Raw genomic sequence first — 9,426 nt, 5'->3', positions numbered from 1 at the left:
CTGCTCTTTGACATCTGGGGACCAAGCTGGTCAGTCGGCCGAGATGTATGAACAAAAAATAGATACTGTGCAATGTGTTTACTATACTTGAAAACTTCTATGATTGTAATAAATATTATATCAAAAATGAAGAAAAATGGTCAGTCATCGATTTTTCGGGACAGCGCTCGTCAGTCTACACTGATAAAGTTTTTATTGGCGGATTCTTTTTTTGCATTTGATAAAGGACGTGCCCTTAAGTTTTGGAAAAATTTCGAAAAAAAATATTACAAAACATAGTACGATTCAATGCAAAAAATATCATGATCTTTTTTGATACCTATCCCACGCCGTCCATCAAGGATTGCAAGCATGCATTGCGGGATGGCTCCGAACAATATAGCTACAACATCTCTGGATCTGACTAAAAATGAACGAGACATTTTTCAAAAGAACTAAGGAAAATCAGATTCAAAGAAGCTTTTGTGAAATTAGTAATGGATCATTTGGGCCAATAATGAATTAGCGCCCTACTTTGGGATCAAAATCTCCCAAATAAATTATAATAAGTGCTATGAATATATAGGACAAGAAGACAAAGTTATCACAACAATTGTAGAAAGCTTCACATGCACAGGACATGAGGAAGTCGATACGAAAATAGTTTACCAACATCGTCCAAAACTGTAATATTATAATAAGGTTTTCGCATACTGATATCCTTACGTTAGGAAAATTTACCAAATACATCTAGGATTTGGATCGACGATGGCACTGGCAACTAGCAAAGGATCATCGATGTCAATAAATTATACGACGAATTGGGTCCTTTTCTATGTAACGCGCACTCGTTTACTGGGTGCGATTTTAACCCGGCATTTTATAAAAAGGGTAACATAAGGTCTTTGCAATTAATCCGCCAAAATGCAGTTTACCAAAAAGCCTTTTCTGATATTGCATACATCAACGACAGCAATAGAACTGAAGTATTTGAAATCATCCAACAGTTTTTTTGCCACTTACACGTTGCAAACGTTGAAATCGGAGAACGAGGCTCGATTTCTTATCTTTTCCAAAACATATAACTGCTCGCGCCACTGTGATGATCCATTTAAAATATTGATGGGTCGAGTTTGCCACCATCTAAGTCGGAATTTATGCAGCAATTTTTAAGGACTTGCTACATTACAAACATTTGGCGGAATACTCACCGTGAACTCACAAGAGAACTCTTCCCAGTCGATCACGGATGAAACATGACCGACAACGAGTATCAATTTGATGGCGATCAATTGCCACAGCTGATCAATGACGTCATCCTTCAATCTCCCGAGGAAAATTCAGGTATGCAAATAATATTGTTGACAAAGTTTATGCTATCATAAAATTAAAGTAAGAATCATTTCCTATTATATATAATTATAGCAGTTATATTGATTTTTCAGATTCCCAATCTGAAACTCGATCAGCAATGATTGACTCGGAAACTACCGACTCCGAAAGTTAAATTGACTGAGTCAGTCAATGAAGAAAGAAGCAAACTACCACTACACCTGCGACGCCGAGTGCGCGCACGATTTTTTTATTTCTATTTGTACTTTTGTTACCTGTATTATATTTATTCGAAGATATTCGACCTCGAGCTATTGTGTACATAAATTCGATCTCTTACCTGGCGTGTATACCTACGCTCTTTTCTACATTCCGATTTCAAATCGGGCGTCCGCTCGTACGAAAATTTTAATTCTATTTTCGCTGACTGATGGGCGTTAAGTTAAGGGCACATCCTTCATTAAATGCAAAAAAAGAATCTTCCCATAAAAACTGTATCAAGGTATACCAACGGGCGCTGTCCCGAAAAATCGACTACTGTTTGTGTACACAAAGAATATAACAAGCCACGAAAAAACTGGGCTTCCTAAATTCAGAGACTTTTTTTGGCTTTGGCTCTCCGTCAGATTTATTACAAGTAATAAGAATGACTGATAAAGCTAAACAAAACGTGACTGCTACTATAAAAAATTGTTTCTCTCACTGTGATTTCTCTTCGTCATTAACCGAAGAAGAAGTTGGAAATATTTCTCTACAACCTTCTGAAGCATGGGATACAGTAGCACTTGGTGAATGCCTCAAAAATGTATTACATGTGACGATGAAGTCATGGAATACTCGTATTATAGGATGAAGAGATTCGTAATTCAGTATCTCAGAAATTTCAAATAAATGAAGATGATACAGAAGGTTTAAATAATGTAACATACATCCAATTGGTTTCCATTAGAGAGGCGAGAATAGCACTAAATACGTTATGCAATTTTATAGAATGAACAAGTAACTCAGAAGAAAAATAATTTGCTGCTCTTTGTACTCTAGACAATGCAATGATGAAAATCAACCTTATTTGAAGCAAGAAACATTGATGACTTGTTTCAATAAATTTTCGGAATAAATATGTTTAATATCTATGTAATTTGAGTTTGTAAGTGTATGTATTTGATTTTTTCCTTTTTGCTCGCCCCCTCCCTAACTCGAAACCAGTTGACGAAAACTTAACTCATTAATGCATAGCATTTTAACTCACTTCTTCAAGTCCGCAGCTACCTGGGAAGGTTGAGGTTCTGTTCTTGAGTAAAGGTGGGTGACATAAAATCAATTCAGACACATGCGATGAACCTGGTATTGAATTATCGTTGGATGTATTTACGTCTTTAGATGTTTCTTTTCTTTGTTTTGTTTCGACAGTCTTCACAGAATTTTTAGGTACTGCAGTGAAGTATTTTTTCAACATTCCTGTGAATGATTTATAACATTCTCTGTGATAACCACTCTTTGCATATTCAAATGGAATAATGATATCATTATATTTTAGGTTATTTTTTTCTAAATTTTAATATTAAATTATCCAATGTCTCGTCCCCAACTTGAGGTATATCTTTGTGTGGTATACGTATCTCAAGTTGTTCTCAGTGCCTATCAGCATCCAAATAAGTGAAATTTTTGTAGATGATGCAATCTTGATAGCTGCAATGTCAGTGTCGGTACTTCTGATCACGATATTCAATTTATTTGGAATACCGCACACATGGTAGACTATTTTGGTATCAACCTTTTCATGCTCTACACATTTTTACTTTTTGTCAACACTGGTATCATTCTAAATAGAACCATTTACTTCCGTAGATGCATTAGCATTTTAACTCACTTCTTCAAGTCCGCAGCTACCTGGGAAGGTTGAGGTTCTGTTCTTGAGTAAAGGTGGGTGACATAAAATCAATTCAGACACATGCGATGAACCTGGTATTGAATTATCGTTTGATGTATTTACGTCTTTAGATGTTTCTTTTCTTTGTTGTTTCAACAGTCTTCTCAGAATTTTTAGGTACTGCGGTGAAGTATTTTTTTTAACACTCCTGTGATCTAAATTTCAAAATTAATTTTTTCAATTATTTTGCCAAAACTAAAAAATAACACAAATCAATAAACAAGGATGTAGGATATTTAGTTAGCCTAGACCAGTTCCATGCATAAACAAAATATTGCGTTACCATAGCAACGAAAAATAACTTATTAGAAGTGTCAGTATAAAGTTTGTCTTCAAAAAAGTAAACCAGAATTACGCAATAAATTAAAAGAAAAAAGATTTCCACCAAAATTGTGAAAATCTAAAAATTGGAGTATCGAGCCATTACCAAATACCTGTATTTAAAAGGGTTAAGAGGTAAGCAGATTTACGAAGATATTCTTAATACCCTTGCTGATCAATGTCCTTCTTATGCGACCGTGAAAAATTGGACTGCAAGCTTCAAAAGAGGTAAATTTTCCATTGAAGATTATGACCGATCGAGAAGGCCAGTTTCTGTGTGAGTCACTAAATATTTCATACGAACGCGTTCATCATATAGTTCACGCCAATTTGGCTGCAAAATGGATCCCCAAATGTTTGAAGGTTGACCAAAAACGTGCAAGGGTAGAAGCATCCAGTTCGATCTGTACTCGATTAGAAAACGATATAGATTTCTTAAATCGAATTGTTACTATGGATGAAACTTGGGTACATTTCTACGATCCAGAAACAAAGCAAAAATTGATGGAATGGCGACACTCTGGTTCTCCAAGACCTAAGAAGTTTCGTGTCCAAAAATCTGCTGGAAAAGTTCTTGCTTCAGTTTTTTGGGATTACCATGGAGTAATCATCATTGATTTTTTGGATAAGGGTAGAACAATAACTGGAGATTACTATTCGCAATACTGACAACTCTACGGGGAAAAATTAAAGAGAAAAGATGCGGAAAGCTATCCAAAGGTGTTTTGTTTTTGCAGGACAACACCCTTGCACACAAATCTCATGTTGTCATGCAAAAAAATCGTGATTTAGCGTTTGAATTACTAGAATACCCCCCTTATTCACCAGATTTGGCTCCGTCCGACTATCATCTCTTTAAATTAAAAAAAATTTAAAAGGTCGTAAATTTTCTTCCAACGAGGAGGTAATAAAGGCTGTGGTGGTCTGGTTTGCAGAGCAAGAAGAAACATTTTTTTTTTGAAAGGTCTAGAGACGTTGCAGGTTCGCTGTAAAAAATGTATCCAATTAAGAGGAGAATATGTAATTCAGTATTACCTATTACCCATAACTTGTTTTCAATGTAAAACCACTTTTATCTAAAAAAGCTCATAAACAAATTGTGAAAATTTAATGAACATATCATATACTAATAATATTAAATATAGTTTATAGTCTAAAAAAACTACAGAACATATGCATTTCTAGTTTAAATCAATATAAGGTACAATACAGACAAATGCGGGTTTTATTTTTTAAAAATTACATCGTTCAAAGTGACGCCGAGATGCCATTGACTTCGCGAACGATATTTTCTTTCAGTTCACAGATTGTCACCGTGCACTTTTTACTTTTGCGATATCCCCACAGAAAAAAGCCCATGGGGTTAAGATCCTGAGATCTGGGTGACTAAGGGATATCAGCGGAACGGTTTATCAATTTGCTAGGGAAGAAATCACAAAGCGGCGCCATGGTTTCCCTCAGTAATGTATGGCATAGCGTCATCTGAGACAGTATGTTCTCTCAATATTGGAAATAAATAATCGTTAAGCATTCGCCTATAAGCAACACCGTCTGTGGAAATTGTTTGCCCTTTACGATTTTCAATAAAATTATTCCTCTGCTTGTCATTGCACACCAAACCGTCACTTTAGAACTGTGAAATGGCTGTTGATATTTAAGTGAGGGTTTTGCCGACAATTTTGCTTGTTTACACTTCCATTCAAATGAAAATCACTCCAAAAGATAACCTAACCTAACCGTGTGATGCAATTAGGCAATAAGTGCATTAAATGGCACTTGGTTTAATCAAATTCGAATAGATATACAAACGAATATTTTATCTGATGTAGACATGTACTTACTACTGAACAATACAGGCGAAGAATTAACAACTGTGCAGTGCGGGGCAGCAATAGACCTAACTAGCCATCTCACTCACACCCACCCTTTAATATACTGCCTCGCGATCGCTTCTATAGCTACTCTACATCTACAAAGGGCTGGAACTAAAAAAAATGTCTGGATGTAATATGTAATTATTACCATAATAATATAGAAATCAGTTTGTATATTTTAACATAAGTATAATTCTAATTTAATCAATATTAAGGGTGTCTGGCAAAGAGTTGCCACGATGTTAGGTGTCTGGCAATGAATGACGTTATTTTTAATAGCATTCTGAAAGTAATAACACAAAATCACACTTCATTATTTGATGAATGTGTTTTACACTTATTACCGTTTACCTGCCAAAGCCACGATAACTAAACTTCATAATGGCTCATCGTTCTTATCTGTGTTGGAAGCATGCGCTGACAAACTTTCAACTTTTATAAACTAACGAAGCTCTGGGGCTCGTGCATGGGCTCTTATACCATACTAATCTTTGTACGTATGATCACATTTGATTGTTTGCCGGACACTCATCTCAGTATACCTACACCACCGGCCAAAAGTTTTTGTCGGGCGACTCTTTCACTTTCAGTACATTGTGTCTTTCCAATGCTTGGAATTGTTGTCAAGCTGGAAGACCAGACCAGAACGTACTAAATTTTCATTTAATATTTTTTATAGCCTTCTTTTTTTAAAAATCTTTTCAATTTTGACGAGATATCCAGTCGCCCTTTCTCCATCTCTACATCATCAACGTAGCGTGTGCTGTTAAAATATAGTTTTTATTTATTAGTTACTTATAAATATTTTTCTATATATAAGAATCAAGTAAATAAACCTTTTATAGGTTAAAATCTTACATTATTACATAATCACGCAAAAAATTGAAAGCATAATAAACTAAATTACTATAAAATATTAAAATAAGTTAAATCTGAATCTTACTTACATTAAAATTATCCTGGCAACAAAAATAAACACATCCCGCAGGATCGTCAAAACAACCAACACTTTCAAACCATTTTTTTTTGTATTGTAAACTTTATCAGGTGTTTTGGTCGTCGTATTTGTACATCCTGACACAAAATACGACTTATATACCATTTTTCAGGTTGATCAAAGTTTTATAATAGTGCTTATTTGAGAATAAGCGAGAGAATAAATGTCGTATTTACTCATTCATATGTTCAGTGTTTTATACCTATGAAGTCACGCCATACGATGGCCTTACTGAAATGTTTTAACTACCTAAAAAATATTTGAATTTTCAATAGTTTTTTCTCTATAAATATTAATCACAGAATTAAAAAAATATATAATGAAAGTTGTTTATAAACTATCCAAAAATATTTTTTTCTCAAACGATGCAAGTACCCTATTTCTAACCTTTATTGGAAAACTATTGAAAAAATCTGATGATATGGCTGTGAAATCTTTGTTACGGATTCTGGTTTCTCTTTTTGCTGTTCTATACAGCTTATGGTTATAAAGGCCAACAAAACACGGAAAAACCTTGTGCTCAAGTATATATATTACCCTGCCTGACGCGCACATTTCGATAATCAAGTTATCGTCTTCAGAGACTGAAGGTAAGCCTTACCTTCAGTATTTAGTATCAAGGGGTGAAAGATATTGCCACATTTTAGAAGAAGCTATGCAACCGGTATTTCATACTTTTAAAAGTGGATTGTGGATTGGAAAGTTATCCTAATCTACCAAATTCAATTAGTGATGTTGTAAGAAGATTGTTTAAAATCTGATGTCACTTTTTGTCAATTTAAGATAAAAATAAATGAGAATAAACCACCGGAACAGTAACATAACCGGAATGTTTTGGGTTGTTCTATTCTCTAAATGCCTTCAGTAGAAATTATGAGGCAGAAACAATTCATCGTTTTTACAAAAACACAAATGAAAACAATCTCCTTAACCAGAAATTGTATCGAGTTACCCAAAGAGTACCTTTATATTGTACAGGTTGTCCCTGTACGTTAAGGATTTATAACCATTGGGCATCAGCCGCCCCTGGCCTTTATGGACACGCATAATCATTCATTAAAAATTCATATTCGAGTGTATAATTTATAAATTATACTTAAATACGTTCTGATTTCGGCATATAACTCAGAAACAAGGGGTAGTTTGAGAATTTTTTTTGTGTCACAGCATTAGTTTCACGTCATCTACTTACTCCAGAATTTTTTGCATCAATTCTCGGAGCACACAGTATTTTAAATAACGAAGTGTCTACTTTTAATCAAATCTTTGTATAGTAGAAACAACTAAGTGTTCAACTGTGGCCTTAATTGTGATATAGCCGTCGGTCCAGCAGTGATTTTCGGGGTTTTTAGCGTAGTAGCTGCAATACAAAAGAAATTTAAAATGGCGGGAAAATACATATGGGAATAACTGAGTAGATAATATGTAATAGTAGTTTGTTTCATGTTAACAACAAGCGCAAGAAGGTAAACCTTTTTATACTTAAGTAATTCGAGTGGTGCCTGCCTTATCTAGATCCCTATGGATATTGATCTTGAACTTCTGTACGTTGTAGTGCTTGCACAGGCTTGAATTTCTCTAATGAAGTGACTTTGGATATATTGACACTCTGGGCGTCTGCAGGCGAACTAGGAGTGAGCCAAGTCTGCCTGTAGATTAGGTCTTGCAAATACTGCTATAGGTGGGATTATGATGAATAATTTTTTGTCGATATTAACAACCTCAATTGCAAAGAGAGGTGGCTTCAGGAAATCGCACACCTGAGGAAGGAATGCACAAGAAAAACTATCAAACAATCATTAGTTAAAAATCACAAGATTAGTACATAGCATACAAAAATTATTGAGTAATAAAAAAGGCAATCCAATTTCAACTCCGACATATGAGGCAATGGCTGCAGATTAGCTATGATTAGAATTATTGGCTACTCTCCAAGGATTCAAATACAAGAAGATATATCTAAGTGGTGTTATTGAACGTAACCTTAATCTAATATTTGTATTGGCAAAAAAAGTGACAGATTATTTTTCCTCCGTTGTTTTGTTTTTTTTAATCTTAAATAAAAATAAAATTGATACTTTGAGACAGTTTATTTCATCGGACCTCTCTCCAGATCAACTAATAACAGCAGAGCTCCATCCAAAACTACAGTATGGAGTGTCCTTCTCAAATTGCAAATTCCCTGTTAAAAGTCCCCAAGAAGAGAAGGGATTGGCTAATATTTTGGGCGTGTGTGACGAAAAAAATACAAGAAGCTCTTTGAAAATAACGCTAAAGCCAAAACAATCCAGTATGTGAAAGTGGAAATGTTTCAGAAATGAGTGGCTCAAGTGTTTGAAAGAAAAAGGATTTTAATAAACTGTATCTAAGAAAGACTACTTCTTGGTATTTGATCACTCCATTGCAAAATTGCCAGCAACAGGGTCTAAGTTAGAAAGGAGAAATAAATAATTAACCCACTTATTTTTGACATCACCGGAAGAATTTGGTATTGTTATTACGACACTAGAAACAATGAGTGATGTACAAGAATTGACTATAGTTTTTAAATCTCGTTTCTTGGATGCAGAGTTTAAAATGAGAGAACAGAAGCAAGTAGTAGAATGTGAGAGCAGTTTCTTTACTTGCTCTAGATGTGGCAAAGATGGACATTATCCTATCGGTATAAGAAAGCAGAAACTCTATAAGAGAGAGGATGATCCAGAGGAAAAAGGCGCGGGCGTGGAAATCTTAAGTCATTTAGGAAAGCTCAGGCCCGCAACTATAATACTTATCACGAAGAAATGTTTGTAGCATTCAACATGGATGAAACTATATGTTTGAATATATCTGCAGAAATTGTTTTGTGGTAGATTTCTGTGCCTCTCATAATTTTGACAGGACAAATATGAAAAATATATGATTGATGTGATTATATTTCCACACTAATAAAAATGAAATTTGTAAATGAAACTGTACTAGAAGCAACAAAGAAAAGGATGATAATGCCAGGT

Source organism: Diorhabda sublineata, chromosome 8, assembly GCF_026230105.1.
Source record: "Diorhabda sublineata isolate icDioSubl1.1 chromosome 8, icDioSubl1.1, whole genome shotgun sequence".
Lineage (NCBI taxonomy): Eukaryota > Metazoa > Arthropoda > Insecta > Coleoptera > Chrysomelidae > Diorhabda > Diorhabda sublineata.
The sequence above is the reverse complement of the archived record's forward strand: the minus strand, read 5'-3'. Positions refer to the sequence as shown.